At 51.7% G+C, this 17,214-nt stretch overlaps 1 pseudogene; it reads left to right on the plus strand.

Annotated features, from left to right (window-relative positions):
• The first annotated feature begins 11,793 nt into the window (after positions 1–11,793).
• On the plus strand, positions 11,794–12,428 carry LOC133355083 (small ribosomal subunit protein eS21-like; annotated as a pseudogene).
• The last annotated feature ends 4,786 nt before the right edge of the window (positions 12,429–17,214 follow it).

Raw genomic sequence — 17,214 nt, forward strand, 5'->3', positions numbered from 1 at the left:
GATGAATTCGCCTCGAGTGCGAGTGCTGGGTGGGTCGTGGGGATGAATTTGACTTTAAACGAATAACATTTTTGGGACTTTTAAGGAAATTGTATGGTCTTTAAAAAAATAAAATTTGTTATCTTCAGAATACCAAATTCTCATCATTTACATCTCTCGCTCTGTAAATCAGCTCAAGTATCCTGTACATCACGTGACTTCTGGGTGGCCACCCCCACTGTGAACCCCTAAGCCTCGCCCACTGTGAGAACAGACGCCGCTCCTCCGTTCACCTCCGTTCACCTCCCTTCTGTCCGTTCCTTCTCTCTGCTCGATCTCTTCCCTCCCCTCCCCCTCTCATCGTCACCATCATTGTGACCCTCTCATCATCCCTGATATCTTGACACGGTCATTCCTTCTCCCCCTCCTCCTTCTCTCCCTCCTGCTCCTCCTCCTCCTCATCCTCCTCCTCTCTCCCTGCTGCGCATCTTGAGCCTTCCTCCTCTTTGTCCGTCTTGGGAGACTTCCATACGGACATCCGTTGCCGTTACTTTCTCTCTTCTGCCCATGGATTTACATCCTGGACTCTACTCCGTGGTGTGTGCCGGCCGGTCTCGACGTTCAGTGTCTCATGAGCAGACCCGGGCTCGCTTTGACCAATGCATGTAAACTGTCGATGTTACAGGCAGGCAACTCCCCCCCCCCCTCTTCTCTTTGCCACGCAACATTAAGACACGTTTCTTATTCGGACGGTTTCAGACGATGAACTCACGATAATTTATACAAAGCTTAAATGGGAAAATTACAAAAATGCTACGTGTGTTGCGGACGTGTGAGCTGAACGGTAAAACCGTTGTTTTTCTCAATCGGATTGAATGACCGTGTGTATGTATATAATACTTGTGCGTGTCTGTGTATACTGTATACATGTGGGGAGCAGTGGCGCAGTTGTTCGCGCACTATGAACCCGCCAACCCGGGTTCGATTCCCCCTAACGGCCAATACCAGTAACAATTATTTGAACCGATCCTGGGCCTCTCCTAGGTCGACTCAGCCTCAAATGAGTACCTAGCACGATGTGTAAAACATCACCACCAGGGAGACAAAGGCGGCCTTGGCTGGTGCTGGCCACCCACCCCCTCGTGTGCCGTTCCAGCCTTCATAGGTAACCACTCGCTGACAGCACTTGCCCCAACAGTCTGTTGAGGCTATACGGGGGATCTCTATCTTTGCATGAATATATATATAAGTGTGTAGTCTGTGTACGAGCGCACATTGCCACGTGCCGGCGGCATGACAAATGCATGCGCGTCTCGCGGGTCGCTTCGCAAGCGATTGCACTGCGCCTAATCACATCTCTCGCGCAGAATGTATTTTTATTTTGTGTTTTTTGGATTGGTGGGTGGCGGTGGGAGTGGAATCGTGGGGGGGGAGGGGGAGGAATGTGGGAGAGGGGGTAAGAAATCAAATTTCAATGCAAGTCATTGAGGAGGCTGCCCTGTGATGGAGTGTTGTGCTGGCGTGTGACTGACTCTGACTGCGTCTTAAACAACCAAGGCAGGGGGAGCGGTGGCGCAGCGGTTAGCACGCTGCATCACGAACCCGGCCTGGGACCCGAGTTCGATTCCCGCTCGTGACCGCCACCGACACCGGTGACGATTCATCTGAACCGGTCCTAGGCCTCCCCTAGGTCGACTCAGTCTCAAGTCAGTACCTGTTTGCGGTGTTGTAAAAACATCGCCACCGAGGAGACAAAGGCGGCCAGGCGTGGTGCTGGCCACCCTCACCCCCTCGTGTGACACCGTCCCGGCCTTCACAGGTTGCTCGCTAACGGCACTTGCCCCACGCAGCATGTTTAAGAATACACGGGTCATTTAGGAAACCTGTTCCAATTATTTTAACTGCCAACGGCAGGATATTGAATTGAAGCGGGGACATCTGGATAGCAAGTCCGGTGTGCCACTGACCATGACACCGCTGGGGGCAATCTGCAGGCAGTGCTGGCGCTAGACGTAGACAAAGCAAAGCAACATGCGTGTCGGTCCCAAGTAGCGCAAGGGGGCTCCGCTTAAGAATCAGATTCCGAATCTTAATTTGGACTGGAGGAATCCTATGAGCTGTGAAGCGTTTTTTTTAATACAGACGTCCGTGCGCGTGCACCTAAAGTTCAGATCTTAATAAACGAATGGTAATTAACATCACGAGATAATTAACAGACAAAAACGTCACGAACTCCACGTGGCCTACTCTTAGTTTTTTAGGTAAAGTCACGTAGGTAAAAAAATTAAAATTAAAATTCACTTGATACAGCAAATCTGGCTGTGACGGTCCCACCTGGTGACGGAGACTTGTGTTGCCTCCGAAACGTCGTGATTTATTATTATTTTATTTTTATTAATTTTAATTTCAATTTTTTACCTACGTGACTTTACCGAAAAAACTAAGAGTATGAATCCTTGCAGTCACGAAAGCTTCAAATCTAGAATCCACGTGGCCTGCTTCTCTCCACTCTCACTGGGTCTACACCGCTGACTCTCTTCCCTATGATGTTTCTGTCTCAGCTGTTATCTCTCCTCTCTCATCTCGCCACATCTATCTGGCGCCTACATCTCTTCTGTCATTTCACGAGGAGTTTATAAATTGAAAGGTGGGAGGTGGGGGTGGGGGAGAGGGTAGGGGGGCAATGAGCCAGCACCCCCACTGGGTTGAGTAGTGGGAGAGATGGCAGTGAGCGGATGCGTCGTTCAATTATTCAACTTTAATAAAGCTACAAAGTGATTCCCTGCTCCAATGAACATCGAGGCATTGGTGCTCATCTCCGGGTTACAGCCCTGCAGAGGCAGTGGTGTAAATTCCACATTACCATGGCAGGCAGCGAGCCGCAATCCACATGACACAACCCTTGTGGACTTCCACACCTCCTCCTAAATCTTCTTGGTTCTTTCGGTAAAGTCACGTAGAAGAAAAATAATAAAATAATAAAAATAAAACATAATAAAATAATTCTCACGACGTTTCGGCCACAATGCAAGCAGCCGTCTTTTTCATTTTTTTATTTTCCTTCTACGTGACTTTACCGAAAGAACCAAGAAGATGAATCCCTGCAGTCACGAAAGCTTTAAATCGAGACCCTCCTAAACTACAGGGGATGGCCAACCTGGAACAGACCAAGACCCAAAAAGAGCCAAGTGTGTATATTGACAGTTTTCGGCTCAACACTGGAGACATTCATTATTATTTGCTACGACTGTGATGGTGTTGTTCTACGTCATGCCCCTTCGATAGAGCCGCGTGTGGGTGGATTAAAGAGCCGCATGCGGCTCATGGAGACACCGGTTGGCCACCGCTGCCCCACAATGTCCCACAATATGGGGTAACGATAATGGGCTGAGCCAACTGGCCCCTACGCTGAGCCACCCGGCCCCTACGCTGAACCACCCGGCCCCTACGCTGAGCCACTTGTCCCCTACGCTGAGCCACTTGGCCGGGTGAGTTTGATGGATCCGGGATGTGGGTGCCCAACTGCAATCACGGTCCCTTCCTCAGAAGGGCCCCACAGCCGTGGGATGGCAAGCCTGAGAGATGCAATGCACTCACGGTTCATTGGAACTGTGTTGGATGCGTGTTTGTAACCACAACAATAACAACATTCATAATTTAATTTATTTGGGTTGGAGAGCGTCAATTTATTATGAATAATATTTGGTTCGCGAATGCCTGCGTGTTTAAATTGACGACTCAACACATTCGGCAATAATGATTGTAATCATAATAACAACACCGTGTGACCCTAGAAAGAAGCGCGTAAAATCATAGGCGACGTTTCGGGCAATGGTCCTTCTTCATAGCACATGCATAGAGAGGTCAGTAGAGAGATTGAGTGGACGATGGGAAAAGTTGGAGACTGAGCTTGTTTAAACTATGGGGGGCTGATGATAATGGCATTTTCGAAATATTTTCCGACGACCAGTAATTTAAATTAGGCGTGTGAATGGTTACCGAATGGGTAGCTATCGCGTAACATGCAAAAACCACCTTTAGTAATCACAATGAGCTGCATTACGATTAAATAAAGTCACACGCCCCCCCCCCCCAGCACCTCCGATTAGCACGGTTGGCTACGTACGGTGCGGAGGAAGTTCAACATATGTGCATACATATTTGAAAGTACAATTTTGAAAATATTCGGGGCACGTTGCATTGCGGGTAGAACTGGCTGTGGGTAGTCGGTCTGTTAAACCACAATTGGCGTAATCCGCTCAATAACGCATTCATGGGCCTTATTAGAATGACTCGTGATAACAATCGACGTTTAATCGCCCCTTTGGTTAATTCACTGCTGGATGAAGCCCTCCACGAACCGAGTGGGTAAGGTCGACACCTGCCCAGGAATTTGCATTCTGTGTTCGGGTAGCTGGAATTGAGTTGCGCTGAGATCTTGGTGCCACAATTGCGTCGTCGGCTTGAGCCTCGCAGCAACAGGCACCTGGGTTCGATTCCCGACTCGAACGCCTGTTGTGTGTGGTTTCCTCCCAGGATCTCTGGTACCCTCCCGTTAGTTAACAACAACAACCGACATTCGCCACTAAGTGGCGGTGACGTCACCACGACGCTTGTGCCAGGCTATGTGCACTTTGAGACCAACAACAACAACACAACAACCGCCATTCGCCACTAAGTGGCGGTGACGTCACCACGACGCTTGTGCCAGACTATGTGCACCTTGAGGCCACGTGAAGCGTCGAACGCCCGCTGGCAGGAGGTCACGGGGCATACCCAGCGGGTGCCACGGGTCGACTGACTGAGATGACTGAGATGACTGGCTGATAGTTAAACACACACGCTGACACACGACGTAACATCGCAATGCATGAGGGACCCCTCATTGAACATGAACTCACGATAAGCGACTTACATTGCCATCTTCTCGCTGCATTCCAAGGGCACCCCCAGTGGCAGCTTGCCCCTGTTGCTCTGCGCACGATGACTCTGCACGCGGCTTGCGAGCGAGCCGTGAGTGTGGGAGTCGCGTAGCTTTCCTGGGAAAACGAGCGGTCTTTAAAGTAATTCACTTTTTCTGCGCGGTACTGGTATCGAACCCAGGCCGACCTGAGGCACGTGTCCGCGTGTGGTCTGTGTAAAAACCCGTGGCAAAAAAACCGTAGCCACCACTGCCGTATCGTTCACGAAGATAGTTTGACCATGAAATCACCACTTTGGTCAGGGCGGGTGAGCCCGATGGGGTGGGTTGGGGTGGAGCGAGTGTGCAAGGAACATTGGGGTCCGCTATCCCGTATCCCAGGTTTCTCTTCCGCGAGACCCTGATCGATACCTCTGCCCGGGTGGAACACAGATCGCTATCGGCTAACGCGCCACTACCGCTGCTGGCGCGCGCGGCTGCGTCGCAGCGTGAAGCTGTCGGGGCCCAGGGCAGGAGCGGCGCTCGCAACTCCGAGCGGATGAAAACGACAGCGAATTGGAGGATTGGCGCAGTGGGGTGGCACAGGTGGTGGGGGCATCTGCCGACTTTGCCATCTCGGCCAGTGAACCCAACAGACGCCCATGGGGTGGTCTGTCCTGTGGCTTCTTGCCAGCGACGAGGTGTAGTGCGCGTCTTGGCGGAACAGGTGGTGTGTGTGGGATGCCCGTTCTCTCTCTCTCTCTCTGCGTTGTGAGGACCAACACGCATCCTCGTCGTGTCTCGCGTTACAGACTCGTCCATTTCACTTGGACACCCCTTCCCCCCCCCCCTCGGCTTCACGCAAATCTCGTCACTCACCCAGACTTCCCCTGTGCTAATAAATTACGTTGGCAATTATTAATATTACGAACTGACGGTGGCAAAGGTGGCTGATTAAATTCGGGTGGCTCCATTAGTTAATGTGGGGCCGGATGAAATTACGTCGAGTCATGCAGGCCCTGGATGATGGGAGGGGAGGTGCTAGGGGGGGGAGGAGTGGGGGGCTGGGGGCTAGAGGAGGGGGGGGGTAGAATCGAACATTTGGTTCTTGGTTCGAGGCCCAAAGCTCCAGACGGACTCTTTACGAGAAACGGTCTCATCGATTACAACTCGGATACTCGTGCCGTTTGTTGCTGGCTTCTTGGCGTGTTCGGGGCATTGACGGGTGGTCGGGGACCTTGTGTTCAACAACCGCGTACAATCACCCGAGCTGATTACAATTTTAAATGCATGGGATGAAGAAAACTGGCTCTGCATGAATCCCATCGCATCCCAAGCCATGCGATCAGCTGTGACAATAATTTTTAGTAACAATGATGGTGGTGATGATGATGATGAGGTGTTTGATCCGAGCCGCCCTCCTTAACTCCAGCGGGGGGGGGGGGGCGATAGGAGCGGGGGAGATGGGGATGGTCTCAGCGACATGAAGCTATTAAACAAATATTCTTTATTTGACCAAGTAAGACCCACTGAGCTATGTAGCTTTTTTTGCAGAAGTGCTATCACAAATGAAATTCACAGCAGCCAAATCGTGTGAAGGAATTTTCACACACGGCAAACGACTTAGTTGCATTTGAAGTGCGGGAGGGAGGGGGGGTCAAAGGTCGGTGGAGGGAGCGGTGGGGGGCGGTGGGGGGGTCAGTGGTGATGGGGAGGGGGCCGGTGGTGATGGGAGGGGGGTCTCAAGCCTTACCAATCACACGAATTCCGTGACTCTTGCGGGAGGGGGGAGTTGGGGGGGGGGGGCGAGGTGGAGAGACTCTGAAGTGGAGGCCTTGACACGGAATCAATTTAACGCGAAATTACCGAACTACCCCCTGGGAGGTGCGGGCTCAGGCATGCTGCATCTCGCTCGGGGTCGGCGTGGGTGGGGTGGGAGAGACCCCGGGGCGAAGGCAATGTAATATATATATAAATAAATTGCTCACTAGTGACCGAAGATTAAGATTACTTTTTGGAATTCGACAAAAAAAAAGAGGAGGAGGCGGGAAGAAACGGAAGGCGACAGAAAGCGCCCAAGAATATCGGCTGCGATCGATGACGATCGCGACGCGGTGGTTTTTGGGGAAAGGAGAATGAGGTGATGGAGAGGAAGATCAAGGGATGGGTGGAGAAACAATGACGGTGATGTGATCGCGAACATGCCAAACGACGATGATGATGATGACGATCATCGTGATGTCAGGCGTTAATTTGACCGACGACACTACGTTTTGATTGCACTGCGTTAGCCGATAATGATGAGCATGATTCATTTATTGATAATCATGACTCACAACGGCAAACAACACTGTCCTCACATTAATTATAATCCATTCACCATTCAACCCGATGCTAATTTTAATATTCCAGCGGCACGAGGAGGGGTGGGGGGGGGGCGGGGAAACATCCCCCATACCCCCCTCCCCCCCGCACTAATTACAAAATACAATAGCACAGTGGCGACCAGCATATAAGTAAAAATGAATTATTTTCGTAAAGTGGCGGGCGGGATTGAAATTCCAATTTCAACAGCTGCGCTCATCCCTCGTTGTGTCCGAGACGCCAGAGCGAGCGGAATGAATGGACGAGTCGCCCCAGTGCCTCCGTCACGCCACCAGAGACATCGGTGAGCCCCCACCCCACCCCCTTACTCCCCCACCCCCCTACTCCCCCACCCCCCTACTCCCCTAACCCCTTACTCCCCCACCTTCTTACTCCCCCACCCCCTTACTCCCCCACCCACCCACCTACTCCCCCACCCCCCTACTCCCCCACCCCCTAACTCCCCCACCCCCTTACTCCCCCACCCACCCACCAACTCCCCCACCCACCAACTCCCCCACCCACCTACACCCCCCACCCACCTACCCCCCAACCACCGCCCTACCCCCCCACAACCCACCGCCCTACCCCCCCCTACACCCCCACCCCCTACTCCCCCACCCACCCACCAACTCCCCCCCCACCACCTACTCCCCCACCCACCTACACCCTCACTCACCTACACCCCCCACCCACCCACCAACCCCCCAACCACCTACCAAACCCACCACAACCCACCGCCCTACCCCCACCTTTTCCACCGTCGCTCGTCCGTCCTCCTTCACAACACCTGTCACGGGGCGCTCCCCTTACTCTGATCGGATATCTCAGCCTGAATCAAAGTCATAGCTGGTTATTGTTGTCGTTGTTTGCGCGCGCGGTCGTATTTGGGCGGCGCGTGATCGCGGGCGCCCAGCGTGTGTAGCGCCTTGCGCCGCTCGCTTTTGCGGTGGTCAAACGTGTCGATAAAATAGCGTCACAGAGCTTGGACAAATTGGCTAAAAGTAAAATCGAAACAACCATTGCGTGTTAATAAATGTCTCGCCAGAGGAAGACTATTATATTCCACAAATATGGAGGCCTCTGACAAAAGATATCCAGATTGTTGTCGTAAAACCCTCCACCACCCGACGCAGTCACGCAATGTGCATTGCCTACGTGCACCGTACAAGCGGCGATTGCCACTGTTTGAACTCGGCGACTTCGCGCGCACAATCACGATTCTTCTCGGAGCCGAAACATTTGAACGGTGCGATACGGACCAAGTGAGAGCCAGTTATGAAAGTGATTTGTTTGCTGAATGGTGACATCGGCCCGCGTTCATTTTCCTTGCTTGGATAAGGCGACGCAGCATCACCGCCTCGCTACCCCCCCCGCCCCCCAACACGCACAAAGGAGGTTCTCAGGGATTCGTTTGCATCGTGACCTTTAAACTTGAGCAGCTCCTAAATAACAGCCTTGTCAGTTTAATGCAATTAGGCTCCCGAGATCCCGAGAATAGACGGCCGGTGGTGGGGGGGGGGGGCTGTCTCTATTCAAAAGGCATTTTGGCAAAGCATAGCACGAACAAAATCCACGCACACCCACACGTGCATTTAAATATCTAGACAATGTTATTTGGTGATGATAATGCTGCTGCTGCGTTGGTAGCGGTGCACGCAAGCACTGCCAACAACAACACTCAATACGTTGTGTGTCAATACTGACGCTGTGTGCGTGTGTGCGTGTGGCCTTAAACGTGTGACGGTTCGGGCAATGACCCTTCTTTATGGCGCGTGTTATATAACGTAGCTGCAATGCGTGCAGCGAACTGTTGCTGCCCCTGATGGGGTCCTGCGGGGGTAGTTCAATCAATCGATCAAACGTTGTTAATTAACTAGAGTGCTTGGGAAGTGAACGTAACATTACATCACGGACACTTGCGATTGCTGAACGTAGTAAAAACAATAAAGTATATGCAGTTTTAAAATGTATAAAAAGAGATCGTGAAATAAATCCTTCACCGCCTCGTGTTAAAGCCGCGACACCGTCCTTGTGGTGCACTCCACGTGAGCATAATGTCAACCAGCACGCTACGTCGTGAACACCCCACACGCTGTACCATGAACACCCTACTTGCTGTACCATGAACACCCCACTCGCTGCGTCGTGAACACCCTACTCGCTGTACCATGAACGCCCCACACTCTGCACCATGAACACCCTACTTGATACACACTAATACCCCACACGCTGTACCATGAACATCCCACTCGCTGCGTCGTGAACACCCTACTCGCTGTACCATGAACACCCCACACGATGCACCATGAACACCCCACACTCTGCACCATGAACACCCTACTCGATACACACTAACACCCCACACTCTGCACCATGAACACCCTACTTGATACACACTAACACCGCACACGCTGCACCATGAACACCCTACTCGCCGCACCATGAACACGTTTGTGTCGCTGAATTCGCACGATAGCAGAGCCACCTTTGCACACAGAACGCGTGGCATCACACACTGGGCAACACAACAACAACAGCAAAACAACTAAAGACAAATCAAGTGCAATAAATAATTCTCTCGTCGGCGCAGACGCCATCCGCGTGGTAATTCCCAACGCACGAAGCCTCCGTTGTTCAAGAGCTCGTCATCCTTCTCCACGCTCGTTTAATGCGACACGGTCGAGCAGCAGCAGCAGCAGCGTGCGTTGCCGGCGGTTGTAACAAAGCAAATGGAATGATGAACGGCGACTGCCTGAGAGCCGTGCAAATTGGAGGGATGCGAAACTTACGAACCGTACTCAATGTACCGCCTTCGTCATCGAAATCCACGTCGTGCCAATGGGAACAACTAACATTGTCTTCATTACGCATCACCCGCTTCCACCTGTGCCCCCACCGCCCCATATCGGTCGCGCAACAACAACAACAACCACAACAACAACCGCCATTCGCCAACAAGCGACGGTGACCTCACCATGGCGCTTGTGCCAGGCTATGTGCACTTTGAGGCCACGTGAAGTGTCGAAGGCTCGCCGACAGAAGGTCTTGGGCAGACCCAGCAGGTGCCATGGGTTGGCTGACTGAAATAACCAGTAAATACACCAGCTGTGCCCCCTACTGTGCCAACTTGCTGTATGCTATCTGCCCGGAGCTCCGCTCTTTGTTGTGAGCGTCGCTTCTCCGCCCTCCGTTGTTGTTGGAGGGCGACTGCCTCCAACTGCCCAGTAGCGTCCTTCACGAGCCTGCTCCACAGAGGCCGATCTTGACACAGCTGGTACCGGTCATTGGCAAGTCCACTCAGCTCCACGTCCTCCTGTACCACATCACTCCATCTCTTCTCCAGCCCATGTCGTGCCCGTTTCGCTCCCTCTATGCGGCCAAACAGAAGCTGCTTGGACACACGCACGCAAACAGACGCGCTGAAGCGGGGCGATTTACACCGAGTGCCAGGGAGAATATTTACACGTGAATGCTGAGTTAACCACGTGTTCTTGTTGTTGAGCAAGGGTTGCTGTTGTTGTTTTTGTTACAAGTGCTCGAGGGGGAGGGGAAGACAGGCGATGGTGAGAGGGTAGGGTGCCACGGTGGCTAGGAGATGTTAACCACCTCGCCTGGTTTCAAGGAGGCCGTGGGTTCGATCCCGACCCTGACTCCTGCCGCTGTATATTTGGAGTTTGCAGTCTCTCTCTCTCTCTCTTATCATCATCACCGTGGCGAGGAGATGTTAACCACCTCACCTGGTATGCAGTTGGCCGTGGGTTCGATCCCGACCACTGACGCCTGCTGTTAGATATTTCGAGTTTGCGGTGTCTCTCCCCGTGGTCGCGTGGGTTTTTCTCCGAGTCCTCCGGTTTTCCCCTCCACGTACATGTAGGAACAACATCGCGCCTTTAGAGTGTTTGGCCGCTGTGAATGTCCGCATGATGATTTACGCCACTCCGCTGGGGCTATCGCGTGTGGCCAGATCGCTTCTGAAAAATAGCTGCAAAGCTCAAGTGGGGCCTTACCTCGTGAAAAAAAATAGCAATTCCACATTAACTCTAGATTTGAAGCTTTCGTGACTGCAATGATTCATATTCTTAGGTTTTTTCGGTAAAGTCACGTAGGTAAAAACATTAAAAAGTAAAATAAAATAAAAATAAAATAAAAATCACGACGTTTCGGAGGCAACACCTGAAGACGGAAGCTTGTGTTGCCTCCGAAACGTCGTGATTTTTATTTTATTTTTATTTTATTTTACTTTTTAATGTTTTTACCTACGTGACTTTACCGAAAAAACCTAAGAATAAGAATAGCAATTACACACTCATCTTCTTGGTTCTTTCGGTAAAGTCATGTAGAAAGAATGGAAATAATAGACGTTTCGGCCACAACGCAAACAGCCGTCTATTATTTCCATTCTACGTGACTTTACCGAAAGAACCAAGAAGATGAATCCCTGCAGTTACGAAAGCTTTAAATCGAAATTCAATTCCACACTGTTCGCGCGGTGCGAGGACAGACGAGGAAAGAGAGAGTGGAGTCGGATCTGACCCAACAACAACAACATGCAGAACGACACCGGCGAGTTCGTGGACCTGTACGTCCCGCGGAATTGCTCGGCCAGCAACCGCATCATCGCTGCCCAAAGACCACGCGTCTGTACAGATGAACATCGCGGAGGTCGGCCCCAGCACCGGCCGCTTTTACGGCCAGTTACAAGACCTACGCTACATCATGGGACCTCCTTTGCCAGTACCAAAATAAACTAATAGGGGTTTTCCCCCTTTTTTCTGGCAACAAAACTGACACCTTTTGCAAGGAATCATGCTTACATTAACCACAATACTTGCGGTCAAATGCAAACAAAAAACAATACTTATCAGAGTATTGTTTTTTGTTTGCATTTGACTGCAAGTATTGTGGTTAATGTAAGCATGATTCCTTGCAAAAAACAATACTTATCAGAGTATTGTTTTTGTTTGCATTTGACTGCAAGTATTGCGGTTAATGTAAGCATGATTCCTTGCAAAAGGTGTCAGTTTTGTTGCCAGAAAAAAGGGGGAAAAACCCTATTAGTAAGACCTACGCTGTCTGCGGACCCATCAGGAGGATGGGCGAGTCTGACGATTGCATCCTGCGGCTGGCGAAGAACCACACCGTCGTTTCACAAAGACCTTTTGAGACGAAGACTTCGGGCTGAGAAAATGTGTCGCAAAATTAAACGAACGTTTCAGAATTGAAAAAAAAGACAGAGAGAGAGAGGAGAGAGAGAGGGTTGTGTTTTACTGGCAGCAGTGCTGCGGTTAGGGAACGCAGTCGGTGCATGGGGCTGCGTCTTTAAGCTTTAACACACACACACACAAAACTTGGCAAAGATTTAACCGCCGCTGCGAGTTCAAATGCCCAGACTTAAACTGCACTCACTCCACCACCCACCTTCCACCTCCACTCCCCCATCCCTTGCGAACTTGGCCTGTTTAGCATGAGCGGACTAAAGTCCCTACCGGGACGGGTGATTTACTTAGAAGCCGGCACGGCCGCGGTTGCAATTTGTTAATAGGCGAATGTACTGAGTTCTGGGACAGCAATTGATGGTGATGTGGGTTCCGAATGTACGGCTGCTGCTGCTGCTGCTGCTGCTTATTGCATTGCAGGGCTGCCGTTTGGGGAGAGGGAATGGTGATGTATGAGATGTCAGGCTTTCCAAGGTCAGTTTATTGGGGGGAGATGGGGGTGGGTGTCTTTTTATTTTTTTACACAGTTACTGTGTATAGGCAAAAAAAAACGACCAACGACCAGCAACAAGCATCACGAATATGAAAGTTGATAATTGGTTTTTTACCCTTCTAGCTGGCAACAAAACTGACACCTTTTTACAAGGAGTCATGTTTGCATAGACCGCAATACCTGTAGTCATAATGCAAACAAAAACATCACTCTAATGTATGCACTATCCTTGAAATTGATTGGTCCACACCCGAGACAGCTTTCCTTAGAGCCTAGTCTCACATGGTGTTGGACCAGATGACGCCAAAAGGCGCACAACTCAAAGACAATGCACCATCAGAGTATGAGAGCTCGGGGCAAGCATCTAAAAAGGTGTCAGTTTTGTTGCCAGATAGAAGGGTAAAAAAACAATTATCATATTTTTACTGGCAAATGAGGTTCCCATAGAATATGAAAGTTGTAAAACCCTGGGTGTAATCACGTTATTTTTAATTTCAAACGACCAAGGTTATTGTGGGCATGATCACACACCATCTAGAGGGGGCTTCCTCTTGGGAGCTCCTTCTTAATGGGGTGAGTCCTTAACGCCAGCAGAGGCGTGAGCAGGGAATTGCAAGGGCTGCTTCATGACCGATTGACTGGAGGAATTGTCTTAACCTTTCGATTGCCCACAGCCATTGCCTGCCTGCTCGGGGGGGGGGGGGGGGGGGGGGGGAGGGGGTCAGTTGGGGACGACTTTTAACGATGGAGTCGGAGAGTTTGCGGTGTCCTAACGGCAGTGATGGGTCTCTGAACGCTGGGCAATTTGTCTAAATTCGGGGTCACCCCGTGAGGTGGTGGAGAGGGGTGAGGGGTCGTGAGCGGAGGAGCTGGAGGTGTCTCAGTGGTAACCTTGAATCGTTGTGGAGACACGAGAGAGAGGGGTAGGGGAGAGCGGATATGAAATGAATTACGGATGGGCGCTGTGAGAGGCACAGAGAGAGAGAGACGTGGAGTGAGGCACGTGGAGGAGATTTCGTCCGCGTCGCTGCGCAGCTCGAGAAACGCAACGGAGCGACGAGACGGACGCAACAGGCAGGCACGGAGAGAGCCGCCGAGACACACGCACACCGAGTCGCAGGGAGACAAATCATGCGCGCACACACACACACACAGATGGACACGGAGACGTAGCGAGAATGCAGAGCGAGACGCACAGAAAGAGACTGAGACCCATTTAGATATAGGTAAAGACAAAGATCCCCCGTGTAGCCTTAACAGACTGTTGGGAAAAGTGCTGTTAGCGAGTACCTATGAAGGCCTGCACGGCACACGAGGAGGTGCGTGGCCAACACCATGCCCGGCCGCCTTTGTCTCCCCAGTGACGATGTTTAGGTACTCATTTGAGGCTGAGTCGATCTAGGGGAGGCACAGAACCGGTTCAGATAATCGTAACTGGTTTTGGTCGTGAGCGGGAAACGAACGCGGGTCGCTAACCGCTACACTACCGCTCCCCACGATATAGATCGACACACGGACACACAAACACGTGAGGTCGTTGCAGAGAGACACGGAGATAGAGGGTACAGAGTCACAGGGAGGCACGGAGACCCAGCGAGATACAGAGATGAGACGCACGGACGGAGAGAGACGGAAGCACGCACGGATTCTGACAGAACAGAAATGCCTCCTCGGCCAAATTAGGAACACGGTGGAGCCAGAGGAATAATTGAAGAGGAGGGAGGAGAGGGGGGGGGGCAGGTTGGCGATGGTCGAGAAAAGATGGGGGAACAGAATCGGAGCATTGATTTTATGCCACCCCAAGTCACGCGGGGCCTGGAACTTCCGCAGCGCGCACGGCGGCGAGCAGGAGGAGGAGGAATTGTTTCTGTAAGTTTTTTGTTTTTGTAAAATTAGAGGTACGGCAACCACCGGTGGGGGGAAGGGTAGGTGGAGGTAGGGTGGCGGTAGGGTGGGTGGGGGGTGGTGGTGGGGTGGGTGGGGGGGGTGGTGGTGGAGTGGGTGGGGGTGGAGTGGGTGGGGGTGGTGGTGGTGGAGTGGGTGGTGGTGGTGGTGGGTGGGGGTGGTGGTGGGTGGGGGTGGTGGTGATGGGTGGGGGTGGTGGTGATGGGTGGTGGTGGTGGTGGTGGGTGGGGGTGGTGGTGGGTGGGGGTGGTGGTGATGGGTGGGGGTGGTGGTGATGGGTGGTGGTGGTGGTGATGGGTGGTGGTGGTGGTGGGTGGGGGTGGTGGTGGGTGGTGGTGGGTGGGGGTGGTGGTGGTGGTGGGTGGTGGGTGGGGGTGGTGGTGGTGGGGTGAGTGGCGGTGGTGGTGGGGTGGGTGGGGGTGGTGGTGGTGGGGTGAGTGGCGGTGGTGGTGGGGTGGGTGGGGGTGGTGGTGATGGGTAGGGGTGGTGGTGGTGGGTTGGGTGGGGGTGGTGTTGAGTGGGTGGGGGCGGTGGGGGGGTACCCTTTAGAGAGTTGAAGATGCGAGAGAAATCCGGCGCTACGAGTTGCAAACGACGACGAGTGTTCTCTGTCCGACGACGTTGAGAGATGTCGGGGTTGTTCTTTTTTCTTCTCTCCTCTTCCAACACGAGTGTTTAACCGTCTGCGCACAATCGAGGCATCTTTAACACGGCCAAAGTGACTCTTTAATCACAATTCTACCGTTGTCCGAACGTTGGTCCTATTCACACATTCCCCGACAGATACTGCCAAGTTGGCTCATTATATATATATATCTACGTGCGCTTTACGTGTATGCCAGACGAGGCAATTTAGTGCATAACCGGAATGATTTTGCAGTGCCTTGTCATCAAAAAGACCGGCTCACTCCTCCAAATTAAAGCCACTCAAATGTAATCTCCGCTCCCATTCCTTGCTCTGTTCTCCAATAACATTAATGGGATTTTTTTTTGTTTCTCTTCACGAAGCCAAGTGCAGGAGGAGGAGGAGTAGCAGTTGGCGTAACGGTGAGAGAACCGGGTACTATCGCTCTCGAAAGACATCTGTCAAATTACGTTGAATGACCCGGACAGATGCAGGACAGCCGTGCCGTTCCAAAAGGCTCGCTCGCTTTTCCCATCCTCGTTCGCTCGAATGCTCTTCCATCCCCGCTCGATTGCTTGTCCATCGGTTTCGGGAATTGGCATCTGTATTCGTGTGGCATGAAGTTCTACCGATATATATATATATATCTTCTTAGTTCTTTCGGTAAAGTCACGTACAATGGAAATAATAAAATAATAAAAATAAAACATAATAAAATAATTCTCACGACGTTTCGGCCACAACGCAAGCAGCCGTCCTCAGGTGAAGAACAGGTCTGTCGAGAAGACAGAGTCTGAGCATTCAGACTCTGTCTTAGCATTCAGACGCTGTCTTCTCGACAGACCTGTTCTTCACCTGAGGACGGCTGCTTGCGTTGTGGCCGAAACGTCGTGAGAATTATTTTATTATGTTTTATTTTTATTATTTTATTATGTTTTATTTTTATTATTTTATTATTTCCATTCTACGTGACTTTACCGAAAGAACCAAGAAGATGAATCCCTGCAGTCACGAAAGCTTTACATCGAGATATATATATATTTGGTGCCGGTATTGTGTCGACTCGTGCCTCGCAGCAAGAAGGGTCTGGGTTCAGTTCCCGACTCGGGTGCGTCTTTCTTGTGTGAGAGTTTGCATTCTCTCTCTCCCCCTGATGCTTTGCGGATTTCCCTCCGGGTGCTTTGGTTTGTTTCCATGGCTAAACCCGCACACGATGTCGCGCTGCCGTTGGCCAAACATCGCAGTGTAGCAGGGACACTCCTCTTCCTTCACGCTGAGCCGTCGGAGTCGTCGGGATTCGGTGCGGTTCAACTCCCGCTGAGCTTCCGAGAGCCGATGAGATCGGGGGCGCGCCCCGGGCGACTCCTCAGTCACCCGGAATTTAACAACAAAAATAAAAAATAAATCTTACGGAACGAGGGGTCCCGTTCGTCCCCCGCAGGCTGTCTGACCTCGGAAAAATATTCCGCTCACCCAACATCAAGGATAGCTCTCGCTGTGGGCCCTGGCTATCACTCACTCATCGGCACGTGGCAACGAGTGCAGTCGACACGGCGAGGCAGAGAATCGTCCCCACAAAACGGCAGTGCCGCCACAATGCGCCGAGGGTCCACGTGCCATTTGGCAAACAACTTCACTTCCATCCCTCCCGTCTTCTCGTTTCCCCCCACTACTTCTCCTCACTCCTCTCCCACCATCTCCTACCTCCCTATCCTTTCCATCAGCTCCC

This window comes from Lethenteron reissneri, chromosome 6 (assembly GCF_015708825.2).
Source record: "Lethenteron reissneri isolate LAM-NWPU_2019-01 chromosome 6, ASM1570882v1, whole genome shotgun sequence".
Taxonomy (NCBI): domain Eukaryota; kingdom Metazoa; phylum Chordata; class Hyperoartia; order Petromyzontiformes; family Petromyzontidae; genus Lethenteron; species Lethenteron reissneri.